At 40.6% G+C, this 18,476-nt stretch overlaps 1 protein-coding gene and 10 non-coding genes across 17 annotated transcripts in view; 5 read left to right on the forward strand and 6 right to left on the reverse strand.

Moving 5' to 3' along the window:
* The window catches only part of LOC126365762 (uncharacterized), a 1,228,930-nt gene that overhangs the window by 1,091,459 nt on the left and 118,995 nt on the right, over positions 1–18,476 (forward strand). The window lies entirely within an intron of this gene.
* Positions 10,320–10,394, reverse strand: Trnas-cga (transfer RNA serine (anticodon CGA)). Its single transcript has one exon. It is a non-coding gene; the product is annotated as a tRNA-Ser (tRNA).
* On the reverse strand, positions 10,920–10,994 carry Trnas-cga (transfer RNA serine (anticodon CGA)). Its single transcript has one exon. It is a non-coding gene; the product is annotated as a tRNA-Ser (tRNA).
* Positions 11,220–11,294, reverse strand: Trnas-cga (transfer RNA serine (anticodon CGA)). Its single transcript has one exon. It is a non-coding gene; the product is annotated as a tRNA-Ser (tRNA).
* On the reverse strand, positions 11,520–11,594 carry Trnas-cga (transfer RNA serine (anticodon CGA)). The gene has a single exon. It is a non-coding gene; the product is annotated as a tRNA-Ser (tRNA).
* Positions 11,820–11,894, reverse strand: Trnas-cga (transfer RNA serine (anticodon CGA)). Its single transcript has one exon. It is a non-coding gene; the product is annotated as a tRNA-Ser (tRNA).
* On the reverse strand, positions 12,120–12,194 carry Trnas-cga (transfer RNA serine (anticodon CGA)). Its single transcript has one exon. It is a non-coding gene; the product is annotated as a tRNA-Ser (tRNA).
* On the forward strand, positions 12,363–12,437 carry Trnas-cga (transfer RNA serine (anticodon CGA)). Its single transcript has one exon. It is a non-coding gene; the product is annotated as a tRNA-Ser (tRNA).
* Positions 12,663–12,737, forward strand: Trnas-cga (transfer RNA serine (anticodon CGA)). The gene has a single exon. It is a non-coding gene; the product is annotated as a tRNA-Ser (tRNA).
* Trnas-cga (transfer RNA serine (anticodon CGA)) lies at positions 12,963–13,037 on the forward strand. The gene has a single exon. It is a non-coding gene; the product is annotated as a tRNA-Ser (tRNA).
* Positions 13,563–13,637, forward strand: Trnas-cga (transfer RNA serine (anticodon CGA)). Its single transcript has one exon. It is a non-coding gene; the product is annotated as a tRNA-Ser (tRNA).

The raw sequence follows: 18,476 nt of genomic DNA on the forward strand, positions 1-18,476 counted from the left end.
TTTTAATGTCATAAGATAATCAAACCCAGTTGCAAAATGATTTAGACAAGACGAGATACCTGTACAGTGTGAAAAGTGGAAATTGACTCTAAATATTGAAAAATGTGAAGTCACGCGCATAATAACTGAATTTGGGGTACACGATAACTCATTCAAATTTAAAGGTTGTGAATTCAACAAAATTCTTAGAGATCACAGTTATTAATAACTTAAATTGGAATGATCATGTTGACAATGTCATGGAGGAAGCAAACCAAAGATTGTTTGTTATTGGCTGAGCATTTAGAAAATGCAACATGGCTAGTAAAGAGACTACTTACACTATTCATGTCTGCACTTTTCTGGAGTATTGGTGAGCGGTGTGGGTTCTGCATTAGTTAGGAATGTCAAAGAACATGAAGGAAGTGCAAGGAAGGGGAACTTGTTTTGTATTGTCATGAAATAGGGGAGAGAGTGACACAGATATTATATATTAATTGGGGTGGCAATCATTAAAGCAAAGGTGTTTTTCATTGCAACAGTTCGTCTCGTGAAATTTCAATCTCCTTTTTCTCCTGAGAATGTGAAAATTTTTTTTGGTGCCCATTTATATAGGGAGAAATGATCATCAAAATTAAATAAGAGAAAGGAGAGCTTACATGGAAAGATTGAAGTGTTCATTTTTCCTGTATACGTTTGAGAGTGGAATGGTAGAGAGGTAGCTTCATGGTTGTTGAATGAACCCTCTGCCAGTGGCTTAATTGTGACTTGCAGAGTAATCATGTAGATGTAATTTATACCTTATCGACTGAATGATGATTACTACTTCAGTTGCGTACTACTTCTTAGGCCGTGTTCAGAGCAGCACTGATAAAGGTCATTAGATCCTGTTGCAAAGAGGTCACCAACAGCTTGGTCACAGTGTATCCGATCTCCTTTGTCAGCTTTTAGTTAGGTCAAGGAGGTTCAGTTAGAATCTGTTCTATGTATGGGTGGATTAGATTTTAATGTCCTAGGGTGAGATGGATACCATGATAACTCAGTGCTTGGAATGAATTTAAAAAAATGCCAGATGAAAGTGAATGAGCTACATCTGTCTCAAAAAGAACGTGGGGAGTACTGTGCAATCTGTCCTAAGTTACTGGAATTACCAGACAAGTTTTACAAATTTGTGAGATGAAAGGAGAAACTTTCTGTTAAATAATCGAGGTGATACCTGGTGACCTTGGAAAGCAAGATTATGAACACTCTGCCTTGCAGAATTAATTTGAATTTGTGCAGAAATACATCAGTTAACCTTCAATGACTGTCATTCAGCGTACTTGTGGAAGATAAACATAAAGTTTAGGATAAGATATCATGAACACCTAAAGCACTGAAAAGTGGAAACACACAACCACATTTGCAAACCACTTCTGGCATAAAAACAGCAGTAAGTGGTAATAATAATTTGTAGGTAGATAATGCCCACCTACCACAACTCAAAAAAGATCCATTACAGTAACGTTAAGCATAAGATATGCCACCCTTTCTTGAGAATATAATTTACATCTAAAATTTCAGATAAAGAATTCATTTGGTTGTGTTTTTTAGCACTCCTATTATTTCAATTGATAGATTCTGAACTATATACCAATTATGATATTTTTCATCCTTACGAGGCACTAATTCCTCCTTTGACTAATGTACCAGTTTCTCACTGCCCACATTTCATGTTGTGTCAGCTGGTATAACTGCAGAAAACAAATTGATTTGAATTTCACCAATTGTTGTCTAAGGTCTTTACATTCGGGTCACAAGATCGTTTACTTTATGAATGTCCATGTAATGGTTTACCGATTTGAAAAGATCAGCCATTTTTGGCTGATGTCAGACATTGGTGGAATTCACTGATTTCAGAGCCACTGTGACTGCAACCGTAGACTACTTACTTTAGTAGCTTTGATGTCTTACCATAGATACCATACTTTGCATAGTTGCATAACTACCTGACAGTTGTGTACCCTAACCTACATTTCTGTCTAAGAGACTGCAGTCATAAAACCTTTTGGAACTCCATTCTAGTAGTCAGTATTACACTTTTGGCAGTAGCTGCACTACCTCTGCTTCAAAATGTGCTTGGGTGATCTTCAATATGCAACACAAATATTTATGATCACTGCCCTACACATTTCATATTTACAGTCGGATAAATAATTTTGCCTGTAACTTCTTACTTTTAACAGGTGATATGTAATTTGTAAAGATAGTAACATGGTGCAATATTTAGTGACTGGTTCCAGATGTACCTTCGTTTAAATGTAAAATTGTACACCTTAGTAAATGCATGCTCATTGTAGTCCTTCATTACAAAATTCAAAGATCCATAATTGGAGCCACACCTGTCATACCTGGGAACAACAATACACAAGGACGCAACAGAGAACAGTAACAGGTTCATTCCTATGTTAACTAAGTAGTAGACTCTGTTTCATTATTTAGCTACTAGTAAATGGCAGTTTTTTTTGTAAGCATTCTCATTTTTACTCTTACGGCTTACACAGGAGCTAGGAACTGAATGTGTTTTATAAGTATTAGGGGGGAGAAGTGTACCCAAAGAACAACAGCTGGAAAAATCTCTACTGGTAGCCGTTCGAAGAAAGGCATTAGTTATCGCACAAGAATCAGTTTAAACCTTTAAATGTCTTACTTTCGCTGAGAAACTAGATGTACTGTGGAATATCACTTAATGAGCACCTCACGTAGCATGCAGTGTGCACAATGAGCAAAACAAATTGTACAAAAATGACTCACTTAACAAGCAATGTTTTGCATAACAACTGGTGATGGTTTATTGTGACATCACCAGCCATTTACTCATGGTGGGAGAAACTTTCAACAATATGAACACTTTTCGTTGTCAGCAGTGGCATATCACCAATGTTTTTAGTACATACTACAGTCTAGTTTTTGTGCTCATTCCGCTGCATTCTTAGTCTAGCTTGTGATCACATGTTTTTCTAAATTTGTGTTCACATTGTGTTTTTTGTATGAAAATTTTAATAACCTTCATAGAAATGTCTCCAAAGGTAAAGCAGCAAGAAGACGACCATAAGAGAAAGAAAATGACCTTAAAAAGTGAAATGTAAAATCACTGAAAAACATGAATGTGGTGTTAGCATTGCTGATTTAGCATGCACATGCAATCAGTCTACATCAACTGTTTGCGCTATCCTCGAGGACAAGGACAAGATTAAGGAGACATGCTTCAAAGGGAGTAACAAGAATACCTAAACAACGGTTTAGTATTCTGGACGATGTGGCAAGGTTGCTGCTTACATGAATAAATGAAAAGCAGTTGCAAGGGGACACTGTTAACAAAAATATCATTTGTGAGAAGGCAAGAATGATTTTTGCAGACCTTATTTAGAAGATGCCAGAATCAATAGTGACTGAAGAAGTGTTGAAGGTAAGCCGTGGGTGGTTTGAGAAGTTTAGGAGAAGAACCGGCATCCACAGTGTTGTGAGGCATGGTGAAGCAGCCAGCTCCATCACAAAGGTAGTGGAGAACTTAATCAGCAATTTCAAGATGATCATAGATTCTGAGGGTTACCTGCCACAACAGGTTTTTAACTGTGATGAGACAGGCGTATGCTGGAAAAAGATGCCAAAGCATACCTTTATAACAGCAAAGGAGAATGCATTGCCCAGTCGCAAGCTAATGGAAGACCATCTCACCCTGCTATTCTGTGCCAATGCAAGTGGCAATTTGAAAATTAAACTGCTGCTTGTTTACCATTCAGAAATGCCATGCGCTTTCAAGAAGTCTAAAGTCTAGGAGAGCAGGTTAAATGTAATGTGGAGGTGCAGCAAGAAGGCTTCCCCCCCCCCCCCCCCCCCCCCCCTCTCTCTCAGTGAAATGTTTGCTTCTTCAGTGAAAAAAAATATTTGCTTGAGATTATTCTGCCACACCATGTCATGCTTGTTATGGACAGTGCTGCTGCCCATTCTCCAGCCCTACAGGAGCACCTCCTTGAAGAACTTCAGTTCCTCGAGATCCAATTTCTGCCTCCCAAAACCATTCCATTATTCCAGCCTGTGGACCAACAGATATTTCTAACTTCATGAAGCTCAACAGTAAAGCACTCTCTGAGCATTGCTTGGAGTTGACTGAAGCTACCAATCTCACTCTCGGAGGGTTTTGGAAATATCACTTCAATATAATTGCCTCTGTCAAGATGATAGAAAGGCATGGGAATGGGTTACCAAGGGAACTCTCGCTACTGCTTGGAAGAAGTTTTGGCTGGAGTGCTTTGTTGAATATGACTCTGAGGCATTTGAGTAAGTACCTGTGGAGCCTATAGTCAACAAGATAGTGTCTTTGGCCAAGAGCATGGGGCTCGAAGTGGATAACAATTATATCAATGAGCTTTTGGATCACAGCCAAGAAATGACCACCAAAAAACTTACAGAGTTGCAGTGTGTTTCGCAGCAGGAAGTTGTGGAGAGAAGTTCTTCAGAGGAGGAGGAGGAGGAGGAGGAGGAGGAGGAGGAAGAAACAGTAACAGTAACAGCAAAGCAGCAATCTTCTGGCACAATAAGAGAAATTCTGGAAGCACAGGAATCAGTTGCCTCATACATTGAAAATCATCACCCTAATAAATCAGTGATTAAGCATGCTACTAACTTTTTTGGCAATAACACTGTCACGGTTTCTCCAACTGTTGAAGCGTTGGGAGAAAATTAGCTTCCCAGTAAAAAAGAATTAGTTACATATCATGAATAATAAAGTCCACAGTACTGTATGTATAATTTTCTTTGAATAAATGCTGTGAATAAGATAAAACTTTCAATACTTTCTCTGCATGGAACGCATTATCATATTTACAATAATTTATATGGGATTAATTGTTTCGCTTAATGTGTGTGCTTTGCACTGCGAGTAAGATTCTGGAATGAATAACACTTGCTATGTGAGGTTCCACTGTACAAAAAAATGCAATGTGCTTGTTGCAAGAGGTACCAAACCTGCCTCTTGTGGATACATTAGCATATATATCCACTCCTAGCATAACATGGACTGCTTTGCTTATGTAGGCTGTATTATAGTATGCACAGATTTTTTTGTTTGTTTTCAATCGAATTTTTATGTTGTTCAGAAATTGCAACACATGCTAAAGGTTTCACATTAATTAGAGCCACAGAATGTCGATCTTTTCCAAATGTCCTTTCAACCAAAAAGTGATTCTTGCAGCGGAAGTCAAAGGTTTTTGTTACTCTTGCGTTTCATGTTCCTGAGGTGATATTTACATAGAAACTTTAATTCCCTAACATATGTTTCTACATGTCTAACAAGAAGTGAAATAGAAATTTTTGTAGATACAGCTTTAAATTTTTTTAAATGTAACAAAATACCAATTTTCATGGGTGGAACTTTGAAAATGCTTTAGTAGTTCCATAATAATGATTTACTTTCAATAAAACTTCCACCCATTATTTCACACCCATAATGGTTAAATTTCCAAAAATTCTGAAACACGTATTCCTTTATTTTTGACCGACAAACCAACTTCCAATTTCTGTAGGTCTACCTTAAAAAATGCCTGAATAGTGTGATTTCCAAAAAAACCTTTTAGCCCATATATAACCACCTTGGGGTGTAATTTCAAGATATCCATTCTTAAAAGATGTTTATACTTTAAACGATGCTTATACTATAAGGTCAACACCCTCTCCAAATTTCTAGCTCAAAGCCTTAGCAATATGGGCTGGGTGATGATAAGTCAGTCGGGCACAGCTGTGAAGGTACTGAATCCGTAATGGTGAGGAGTAAAACTGTTAACAGTCTGACAAGGCATTGCTTTTCGTAATGGATGGTGTTGTTTTCGTGTGACCTTGATAATCTGCTCATTCAACCTGTTATAGAGGGAGCTGTGATTTAATGTCCAATTTGAACCAAAATGCTATGCTTAGAGAATTGTGAGAATCAAAGTGCATACAATGTCATGCAGAAGAAAACTGATTCTAACAGACATTTTGTACATAAAACAAAACTACCCTCCATACTTTTAAAGTTTCATAAAAGTGAAACAGACCTTAAAAGCAGTGATGATCATGTGTGAGCAAGCAACAAGTGGCTTATTGTAAATTGGAGAAATAAGAGTTAATACTAGAGACCTACTGGCAGCCTTTCTTTCTTTCTTTCTTTTATTCATACACCATGTTTTGTAGATCTGATCTTTAGGGAAAGTTCTTGGGGATGTGAAACGTGTCAGGTTATACTTTAGCAAATGACATACATATTGTAGAAATAATATGTACCTTTTGTTAACGATAAACTATCTCTTTGCTGCTTAATACTATTTGCACATTTGCCAAAATGTCTATCTGTTGCACTCGTCCCAACATTTTACATATTGTCAGGAACAGTTTTTAACATTTTCTGGGGCTATGCTGTGCATTGTGTCCAGAGGGGACATGGCTTTGGTTTAGTCGGGTGGGTGCCAAATCTTATATTCTTTTGTGAAAAAATATCTGATGTCAAAGCTTTGTGACAAGGAACATTACTACAGAGGAGGAATCAAGTGTGTGATCACAATAACTAAAGCAATTTGTCTGTAGTCCTTAACACAGACCATGTCTCACTTGTTAATAACAGTAACATCTAGCCTTGGTACTGTGGAGAATAAATACATGGTGCACTAACTCTCTGGTGTAGAAAAATGGGGCTATTGTTTTCGTGTTTCTCCCCATCAATTTTATTTCTTTCAATCACTGTAATGAAGAATCTTCCACTGGCTTGATTGTTGTGCTTAGTTTCCAGATGAGCTATAAAACTTTGTTAGAAGATTGTTTTCTCATGTCATCAACTACAAAGTCACTAAAAATGTTTAACAGTATTTTGTAAACAAACAGTTGTTCAGTAGTAGCACATATTGGGGGAACCTGTAATTATCACCCGTACTACTACAGGAAAGAAATTCTGATTACTGTAGTGTTCCCCATCAGAAGTAGTAGTACTTTCCATTCCAAGTACCATACACAACTCAATGATAAGGAAATACCAATCCACAGAGCAAATGAAAGAATCTGCTAAGGTACTTGCAAGGGGTAGTCATAAAATATCAATTATCATATAAAAAAAAAAGTTAGGTTATTAATTTTTGTTCGTTTGCAGGAACATGTTTGCAACCCCAATATACACTGAAATTCCAAAACCACAGTACTGCAGTACCACAGCACACATCTAGAAGAACCAAAATCAAATGGCACAACCCACTAGAAGAACCAAAATCAAATGGCACAACCCATCTAGACTTCATCGGCTGATTGTGCCATTTTGTTTTGGCTGCTGTAGATGCATGTAGTGGTACTGTGGCATGGGGATTTTAGTGTTACTAGGTCTGCAGACATGTGCCTTCAAACAGTTTTCCTGTAACCAAATACACATTTACTATAAATTTTGCAAAATGTTTAGCTTTGTTCTTTATACTAAAAATAAACATTTGCGGTTTGTTTGATACACAGAAGAAATGAGCCTGAATGGCCAGTCTAGCAAATAAAAACATCCACAAAGAAAATTGCTCTAAAATTTATGTAAGAGCCCATAAAATACTATCGCTTCTGTAAATAAACTGCAAATAAACTAAAGGATATCTTCACATATCTTTAAAAATGAAAGAAACTGTTATTATTATTCATTACTTACTGTTGTGTATTTCTTCACTTAAAACATGTAAGATGCCAGAGCTCTGCCATTGAATGACATGCTCAGATTTAGGGCTACTGGTACTCTAGTAGAGAAGAAATTAATTGATTGCTGCTGCTATGTTTAGAGAACCTAGTTAAAATGCTCTTACAATTTTGTATGAGTTTATTAAGTAACAAATTTTGACAGGTTATAAAGAATGTTAGTTGTGTAAGTGGGCTACAGTAATGATCATCTTCTTGTGGGCCTAACTACTGAGCCTGATACTTGTCTCTACTGTTAGAGTGCTTACACTTTCGCATTTTGTTACTTGCACTCATTTGATAATTCTTCACAATTTGCTGAATTGTAAGTGATTGACATAATACGAACTGCTTGTGTCCATTTGGTTGGTTGCACTGGAAACACTTTCACAACACTTTCCAAAGTAATTCTGGCTTTATTCTTATGAAACATGTTTTTCTTTCCATTGTTGTCGTTTCCTTAGACTCGTGCATTTGCTGGTTCCCAAGGAGTGTCTATCCTCAGACTTTTTGTCTAACTTTTAGTTTGTGCTTTGTAGTGTTCCGTATCCATGCTCTGAAGCCTACCACTATGTTGTGGTGTCCTAGGGCATGCTGCTGCCCCACTGACGCAACAATGGTTGCTTTCTGTCTACACATGGTATGAAGAATTCTGATTTCAATGTGTATTAGAACTTAAATATCTAATTATCTCCATGTAGCTTTCAACAAACACTCTTAGATAAGTGACCTCAGCCATACATCTTCTGTTCTAACCTCTTTTCCTTGTTACCTAATTCTTATGCTCACAGGAACAAGTACATCAGCTATGGGCATGGTCAGTAATTGCACATGTCACGGTTATACCTTACGCTGATACTGGCTTCGATGTGGACATCCTCTAAGAGGTCAGGTCTGTTCGTTGCAGTTAGATTAAATATTTCCATCACATGTGGGCTTCTGAACAGTCCTTTGAAGGTATTCTCAGAGAACACATTTACTATTGTTTTGCTCAGTGGATTGTCAGGCCCACTGCTAACAACACTGTAATTATCCCAATTCATTGTTGGGTGATAGTCCTCCAATAATAATGCCAGTATGATGAGGATTTTTTTAGTAATAAATTTAGGTTATTCTCTGAAGTTTTTGGTTGCATATGTTGGTGAGTCTGACTAGTCTGTAGAAGGATGTGTTTATAGGTTTATGGCCGCTCTTGATACTGAATCATGTCCAGACAATCTCGCATGCAGTTTCAATTTCTTGAGTTTCTTGTCTACTCCATTTGCCATTTACCTATCATTTGATGACTGTTTAAATTATCCCCAAGTATCTCACTGCTATGAATTTTGGATTTTAACCAGCCTTCTGTACCTGGTATAATTTGAGCTCCACAAAGCACTTCAAAATACAGTAGTACTTTGTCGTGAATACTTTGGTTCTTAATCACTAGAATATTTATACTCTCATCTATAAGAGGCATTTCTTTGAATCTTATACTGACACTTCCATGTCCCCTAGAGCTATCATTATATGCACTGGATGGAGAGTCATCTAATCTAAAAAGACTCTGTGTGAACTCCACACAGTCAGCTACCTGGTTAGCACTCTCTGATGTGTAGTGCACACCTGACCCATTTAGGAGGACCCTACAGTTGTCAACCCTATGGCACAACTCCGGGAGATCACAGCACCTCACTTGTCACAGTACCATCAAGGTCTCTGGTTCAGTCCTTCCACTTGAGTCAAACATAAAAAAACATCCTACAAACGCTTTTGAGCATATATGTCAACCAAATATGATGGAAAGTATTTCACACAACCAAAGACAATTGTACATTTTTAATGTTATTGGACTGTCTGAACAATTAGCACACCAAAAGTGAAAGGAAGTTGTGCTAGGTAAGGCTTTATGTTTGAAATGTTTATTGATGAACATGTTTTGTCCCAGCAGTTTTGTCCCTGAATAACTGATGCAGGAAGTCATAATATCATATGCTGTTGCTAGTTACCAGATTGAAAATGGTAAGGAGAGACTTTCACATAGCTGCCTAGCCCAGTTGTTAACACTACTACCACAGTACCCATACATAACCAGTCGTACACACCCTGGCATCCCTACCCCATTCAACCAAGTGTCTACCAGCTACCTGAAGGTCATCTTGTTTGTAACACAAGCTGTTTCAGCAAATAATGTGAAGGTAGATCATTGGCCTAATGCTAAGGGACTGCACTATGGTTGTCCCCATCTATTGGTGATAGAGAGAAGTACAAGGGGAGAGCTTCCAGAATGAGATTTTCACTCTGCAGCGGAGTGTGCGCTGATATGAAACTTCCTGGCAGATTAAAACTGTGTGCCCGACCGAGACTCGAACTCGGGACCTTTGCCTTTCGCGGGCAAGTGCTCTACCAACTGAGCTACCTAAGCACGACTCACGTCCGGTACTCACAGCTTTACTTCTGCCAGTATCCGTCTCCTACCTTCCAAACTTTACAGAAGCTCTTCTGCGAACCTTGCAGAACTAGCACTCCTGACAGAAAGGATATTGCGGAGACATGGCTTAGCCACAGCCTGGGGGATGTTTCCAGAATGAGATTTTCACTCTGCAGCGGAGTGTGCGCTGATATGAAACTTCCTGGCAGATTAAAACTGTGTGCCCGACCGAGACTCGAACTCGGGACCTTTGCCTTTCGCGGGCAAGTGCTCTACCAACTGAGCTACCGAAGCACGACTCACGTCCGGTACTCACAGCTTTACTTCTGCCAGTATCCGTCTCCTACCTTCCAAACTTTACAGAAGCTCTTCTGCGAACCTTGCAGAACTAGCACTCCTGAAAGAAAGGATATTGCGGAGACATGGCTTAGCCACAGCCTGGGGGATGTTTCCAGAATGAGATTTTCACTCTGCAGCGGAGTGTGCGCTGATATGAAACTTCCTGGCAGATTAAAACTGTGTGCCCGACCGAGACTCGAACGCGGGACCTTTGCCTTTCGCGGGCAAGTGCTCTACCAACTGAGCTACCGAAGCACGACTCACGTCCGGTACTCACAGCTTTACTTCTGCCAGTATCCGTCTCCTACCTTCCAAACTTTACAGAAGCTCTTCTGCGAACCTTGCAGAACTAGCACTCCTGAAAGAAAGGATATTGCGGAGACATGGCTTAGCCACAGCCTGGGGGATGTTTCCAGAATGAGATTTTCACTCTGCAGCGGAGTGTGCGCTGATATGAAACTTCCTGGCAGATTAAAACTGTGTGCCCGACCGAGACTCGAACTCGGGACCTTTGCCTTTCGCGGGCAAGTGCTCTACCAACTGAGCTACCGAAGCACAACTCACGTCCGGTACTCACAGCTTTACTTCTGCCAGTATCCGTCTCCTACCTTCCAAACTTTACAGAAGCTCTTCTGCGAACCTTGCAGAACTAGCACTCCTGAAAGAAAGGATATTGCGGAGACATGGCTTAGCCACAGCCTGGGGGATGTTTCCAGAATGAGATTTTCACTCTGCAGCGGAGTGTGCGCTGATATGAAACTTCCTGGCAGATTAAAACTGTGTGCCCGACCGAGACTCGAACTCGGGACCTTTGCCTTTCGCGGGCAAGTGCTCTACCAACTGAGCTACCGAAGCACGACTCACGTCCGGTACTCACAGCTTTACTTCTGCCAGTATCCGTCTCCTACCTTCCAAACTTTACAGAAGCTCTTCTGCGAACCTTGCAGAACTAGCACTCCTGAAAGAAAGGATATTGCGGAGACATGGCTTAGCCACAGCCTGGGGGATGTTTCCAGAATGAGATTTTCACTCTGCAGCGGAGTGTGCGCTGATATGAAACTTCCTGGCAGATTAAAACTGTGTGCCCGACCGAGACTCGAACTCGGGACCTTTGCCTTTCGCGGGCAAGTGCTCTACCAACTGAGCTACCGAAGCACGACTCACGTCCGGTACTCACAGCTTTACTTCTGCCAGTATCCGTCTCCTACCTTCCAAACTTTACAGAAGCTCTTCTGCGAACCTTGCAGAACTAGCACTCCTGAAAGAAAGGATATTGCGGAGACATGGTTTAGCCACAGCCTGGGGGATGTTTCCAGAATGAGATTTTCACTCTGCAGCGGAGTGTGCGCTGATATGAAACTTCCTGGCAGATTAAAACTGTGTGCCCGACCGAGACTCGAACTCGGGACCTTTGCCTTTCGCGGGCAAGTGCTCTACCAACTGAGCTACCGAAGCACGACTCACGTCCGGTACTCACAGCTTTACTTCTGCCAGTATCCGTCTCCTACCTTCCAAACTTTACAGAAGCTCTTCTGCGAACCTTGCAGAACTAGCACTCCTGAAAGAAAGGATATTACGGAGACATGGCTTAGCCACAGCCTGGGGGATGTTTCCAGAATGAGATTTTCACTCTGCAGCGGAGTGTGCGCTGATATGAAACTTCCTGGCAGATTAAAACTGTGTGCCCGACCGAGACTCGAACTCGGGACCTTTGCCTTTCGCGGGCAAGTGCTCTACCAACTGAGCTACCGAAGCACGACTCACGTCCGGTACTCACAGCTTTACTTCTGCCAGTATCCGTCTCCTACCTTCCAAACTTTACAGAAGCTCTTCTGCGAACCTTGCAGAACTAGCTTCTGTAAAGTTTGGAAGGTAGGAGACGGATACTGGCAGAAGTAAAGCTGTGAGTACCGGACGTGAGTCGTGCTTCGGTAGCTCAGTTGGTAGAGCACTTGCCCGCGAAAGGCAAAGGTCCCGAGTTCGAGTCTCGGTCGGGCACACAGTTTTAATCTGCCAGGAAGTTTCATATCAGCGCACACTCCGCTGCAGAGTGAAAATCTCATTCTGGAAACATCCCCCAGGCTGTGGCTAAGCCATGTCTCCGCAATATCCTTTCTTTCAGGAGTGCTAGTTCTGCAAGGTTCGCAGAAGAGCTTCTGTAAAGTTTGGAAGGTAGGAGACGGATACTGGCAGAAGTAAAGCTGTGAGTACCGGACGTGAGTCGTGCTTCGGTAGCTCAGTTGGTAGAGCACTTGCCCGCGAAAGGCAAAGGTCCCGAGTTCGAGTCTCGGTCGGGCACACAGTTTTAATCTGCCAGGAAGTTTCATATCAGCGCACACTCCGCTGCAGAGTGAAAATCTCATTCTGGAAACATCCCCCAGGCTGTGGCTAAGCCATGTCTCCGCAATATCCTTTCTTTCAGGAGTGCTAGTTCTGCAAGGTTCGCAGAAGAGCTTCTGTAAAGTTTGGAAGGTAGGAGACGGATACTGGCAGAAGTAAAGCTGTGAGTACCGGACGTGAGTCGTGCTTCGGTAGCTCAGTTGGTAGAGCACTTGCCCGCGAAAGGCAAAGGTCCCGAGTTCGAGTCTCGGTCGGGCACACAGTTTTAATCTGCCAGGAAGTTTCATATCAGCGCACACTCCGCTGCAGAGTGAAAATCTCATTCTGGAAACATCCCCCAGGCTGTGGCTAAGCCATGTCTCCGCAATATCCTTTCTTTCAGGAGTGCTAGTTCTGCAAGGTTCGCAGAAGAGCTTCTGTAAAGTTTGGAAGGTAGGAGACGGATACTGGCAGAAGTAAAGCTGTGAGTACCGGACGTGAGTCGTGCTTAGGTAGCTCAGTTGGTAGAGCACTTGCCCGCGAAAGGCAAAGGTCCCGAGTTCGAGTCTCGGTCGGGCACACAGTTTTAATCTGCCAGGAAGTTTCATATCAGCGCACACTCCGCTGCAGAGTGAAAATCTCATTCTGGAAACATCCCCCAGGCTGTGGCTAAGCCATGTCTCCGCAATATCCTTTCTTTCAGGAGTGCTAGTTCTGCAAGGTTCGCAGAAGAGCTTCTGTAAAGTTTGGAAGGTAGGAGACGGATACTGGCAGAAGTAAAGCTGTGAGTACCGGACGTGAGTTGTGCTTCGGTAGCTCAGTTGGTAGAGCACTTGCCCGCGAAAGGCAAAGGTCCCGAGTTCGAGTCTCGGTCGGGCACACAGTTTTAATCTGCCAGGAAGTTTCAAGGGGAAAGCTGTTTGCACTTCATTCACAAGTGTTTATGAGAATAGAAATGGAGTTACCAATCTGACAGGGAGATTTTGGTTATTTATATGGAGATCCAGGATCAGAAACAGAAGCTACTGAGAGAGAGGATTTGTCCTTCCCAGACAAAAGAACAAGTGGTGAATCACTCACATAAGTGTTGCATTTGTCTGTTAAATGTGTAACTTGTTCTTGCATTTTGTATTGTGAGCTACGTGATTTCTGAGTACTGATCTAAGCAGGCAGACAATGATATAGACTAATCGCTGTCTTTATTACCTTGTTGTGTGGACATCTCTAAGGAATCTGAGTGAGGTTAGTCGAATCTCGACAATTGGTGACAACTAGCAATATTCCATGAAGAAATTGTTGTAGGCTCCCAGTTTTCAGACATTACTGAAGAGTTCAGTTATTTTACTCTTTCCTTTGATGGCTACATGAGGTACCACATAACAAGTGAAAGGAATCGATATGCCAGTAACATTACTGCAGCAAATTCAGTTATTTTACTCTTTCCTTTGATGGCTACATGAGGTACCACATAACAAGTGAAAGGAATCGATATGCCAGTAACATTACTGCAGCAAATAAACAAAGAAAATCTAAAAATAAACTGTGTTGTAAATGATCTATAGTAAATTTGTGCAAAATTTACTGATTTTTTCGATATTATTTTATATTATGTGAGTCGTCAAATTGCCAAAAATCAGTCATTACTGGTCAACAGAATTGTTTTTGCAGGAAGGATTTGTGAGCAAATAACTGAATCATGATTGATTTTTGTACTGTATTGTACAAGGGTGGTTTGAAAAGTTAGCGGAATCACCACGAGAGGTCAGCACAAGCGCAACGAGTTGTTCACATGATATTCATTGGACTGTTACCTGTAAACACATGCCACATTAGTGCTCTTGGAAGAGAGATGTGGTGGTAATGTGGCTCTGTTGTTGTTCCCGCATAGTGATTTATGAAGATGGAAGAAATCAATATTCGAGCAGTGATTAAGTACTTCGTAAAGAAAGAATGAAAGCTAAGTACATTCATGCAGATTTCCAGAATACACTGGGGGACTCTGCTCCTTTATATTGAACTGTTGCCAAGTGGACGAATGAATTTAAATTTGGTCAGGAGAGCTTAGATGATGATCCTTGCAGTGGTCTGCCAAGAAGTGTCAGTACTTCAGAAACCATTGAAAAAGTGCTCAAAATGCTCATGGAGGATCGCCAATTGAAAGTGTGTGAAATTGCTCACACCTGCAGATGTCACCTGAAAGAACTGAAGAATTAGAAATGGAAGAAATTAACTGCAAGGTGGGTGCCACGACTCTTGATGCTGGATCAACGTGCGCCCGCACACGTGCCATCACCATGGTGAAATTACATGAACTAAGGTATGAATTGTTGCCACAGCCACCTTATTCACTTGATGTGGCTCTGTCATACTTCCATCTCTTCCCAAAACTGAAAATTTTTCTTGGTGTACAAAGATTCACTTCAACCAAGAATTGATAGCCGGAGTTGACAACTATTTTGCAGGCCTGGATGGGCTCAATGGATTGGAACATCATTGCACCAAGTGTATTAATCTACAAGGAGAATACATTGAAAAATAAAAAAAATTCAGTCATGTAAGTACTTCCTTTTCTATTCCATTACGAGAACTTTTCAAACCACCCTCGTACATCAGCCTTGCATCCCATGTGCTTCCACGATTACCATATCAAAGTTAATTACATTAGAACCATATAAAATGCTCTCAGTTACATGTGACTTTTAAGTGATCTGAATTATTTTCATGAAAGCAAACAGAAAGACATTTGTACCATTCACGAGACAGATTGTAAAATTTTTGCTTTGCAGTTTTCATAGTTTCTTGTCCTGATTATATTGTGTAGTTGAACTGTGCACTCTAAAATAAACTAATATTCCTGTAACATATTTAGTTTTCCCCTTTAAAAATGTCAGATCCCTTAATCGGGCAGGTAGGTTAGAAAATTTAAAAAGGGAAATGGATAGGTTAAAGTTAGATATAGTGGGAATTAGTGAAGTTCGGTGGCAGGAGGAACAAGACTTTTGGTCAGGTGAATACAGGGTTATAAACACAAAATCAAATAGGGGTAATTCAGGAGTAGGTTTAATAATGAATAGGAAAACAGGAATGCGGGTAAGCTACTACAAACAGCATAGTGAACGCATTATTGTGGCCAAGATAGATACGAACCAACTAGCTCTGCAGATGACGAAGAAATTGAAGAAATGTATGATGAAATAAAATAAATTATTCAGATAGTGAAGGGTGACGAAAATTCAATAGTCAATATTGGAATTCGGTAGTAGGAAAAGAGAGAGAAGGAAACATAGTAGGTGAATATGGACTGCGGCAAAGAAATGAAAGAGGAAGCCGTCTGGTAGAATTTTGCACAGAGCACAATTTAATCATAGATAACACTTGGTTCAAAAACCATAAAAGAAGGCTGTATACATGGAAGAAGCCTGGAGATACTGACAGGTTTCAGATAGATTATATAATGGTAAGACAGAGATTTAGGAACCAGGTTTTAAATTGTAAGACATTTCCAGGGGCAGATGTGGACTATGACCACAATCTATTGGTTATGACCTGTAGATTAAAACTAAAGAAACTGCATAAAGGTGGGAATTTGAGGAGATGGGACCTGGATAAACTGAAAGAACCAGAGGTTGTACAGAGTTTCAGGGAGAGCATAAGGGAAAAATTGACAGAAACAGGGGAAACAAATACAGTAGAAAAAGAATGGGTAGCTTTGAGGGATGAAATAGTGAAGGCAGCAGAGGATCAAGTAGGTAAAAAGACGAGGGCTAGTAGAAATCCTTGGGTAACAGAAGAAATATTGAATTTAATTGATGAAAGGAGAAAATATAAAAATTCAGCAAATGAAGCAGGCAAAAAGGAATACAGGCGTCTCAAAAATGAGGTCGACAGGAAGTGCAAAATGGCTAAGCAGGGATGGCTAGAGGACAAATGTAAGGATGTAGAGGCTTATCTCACTAGGGGTAAGATAGATACTGCCTACAGGAAAATTAAAGAGACCTTTGGATAGAAGAGGACCACTTGTATGAATATCAAGAGCTCAGATGGAAACCCAGTTCTAAGCAAAGAAGGGAAGGCAGTAAGGTGGAAGGAGTATATAGAGGATCTATACAAGGGCGATGTACTTCAGGACAATATTATGGAAATGGAAGAGGATGTAGATGAAGATGAAATGGGAGATACGATACTGCGTGAAGAGTTTGACAGAGCACTGAAAGACCTGAGTCGAAACAAGGCTCCCGGAGTAGACAACATTCCATTGGAACTACTGACGGCCTTGGGAGAGCCAGTCCTGACAAAACTCTCCATCTGGTGAGCAAGATGTATGAGACAGGCAAAATACCCTCAGACTTCAAGAAGAATATAATAATTCCAATCCCAAAGAAAGCAGGTGTTGACAAATGTGAAAATTACTGAACTATCAATTTAATAAGCCACAGCTGCAAAATACTAACGCGAATTCTTTACAGATGAATGGAAAAACTAGTAGAAGCTGACCTGGGGGAAGATCAGTTTGGATTCTGTAGAAATACAGGAACACGTGAGGCAATACTGACCTTACGATTTATCCTAGAAGAAAGATTAAGGAAAGGCAAACCTACGTTTCTAGCATTTGCAGACTTAGAGAAAGCTTTTGACAATGTTGACTGGAATACTCTCTTTCAAATTCTAAAGGTGGCAGGGGTAAAATACAGGGAGCGAAAGGCTATTTACAATTTGTACAGAAGCCAGATGGCAGTTACAAGGGTCGAGGGACATGAAAGGGAAGCAGTGGTTGGGAAGGGAGTAAGACAGGGTTGCAGCCTCTCCCCGAAGTTATTCAATCTGTATATTGAGCAAGCAGTAAAGGAAACAAAAGAAAAATTCGGAGTAGGTATTAAAATCCATGGAGAAGAAATAAAAACTTCGAGGTTCGCCGATGACATTGTAATTCTGTCAGAGACAGCAAAGGACCTGGAAGAACAGTTGAACGGAATGGACAGTGTCTTGAAAGGATGGTATAAGATGAACATCAACAAAAGCAAAATGAGAATAATGGAATGAAGTCGAATTAAATCGGGTAATGCTGTGGGAATCAGATTAGGAAATGAGATGCTTAAAGTAGTAAAGGAGTTTTGCTATTTGGGGAGCAAAATAACTGATGATAGTCGAAGTAGAGAGGATATAAAATGTAGACTGGCAATGGCAAGGAAAGCGTTTCTGAAGAAGAGAAATTTGTTAACATCGAGTATAGATTTAAGTGTGAGGAAGTCATTTATGAAAGTGTTTGTATGGAGTGTAGCCATGTATGGAAGTGAATCATGCACGATAAATAGTTTGCACAAGAAGAGAATAGAAGCTTTCGAAATTTGGTGCTACAGAAGAATGCTGAAGATTAGATGGGTAGATCACATAACTAATGAGGAAGTATTGAATAGGATTGGAGAGAAGAGAAGTTTGTGGCACAACTTGACCAGAAGAAGGGGTCGGTTGGTAGGTTATGTTCTGAGGCATCAAGGGATCACCAATTTAGTGTTGGAGGGCAGCGTGGAGGGTAAAAATCGTAGAGGGAGACCAAGAGATGAATACACTAAGCAGATTCAGAAGGATGTAGGTTGCAGTAGGTACTGGGAGATGAAGAAGCTTGCACAGGATAGAGTAGCATGGAGAGCTCCATCAAACCAGTCTCAGGACTGAAGACAACAACAACAACAACAACAACAACAACAAAAACCTTCAAAAA

This window comes from Schistocerca gregaria, chromosome 4 (genome assembly GCF_023897955.1).
Source record: "Schistocerca gregaria isolate iqSchGreg1 chromosome 4, iqSchGreg1.2, whole genome shotgun sequence".
NCBI classification, from domain to species: Eukaryota; Metazoa; Arthropoda; class Insecta; order Orthoptera; family Acrididae; genus Schistocerca; species Schistocerca gregaria.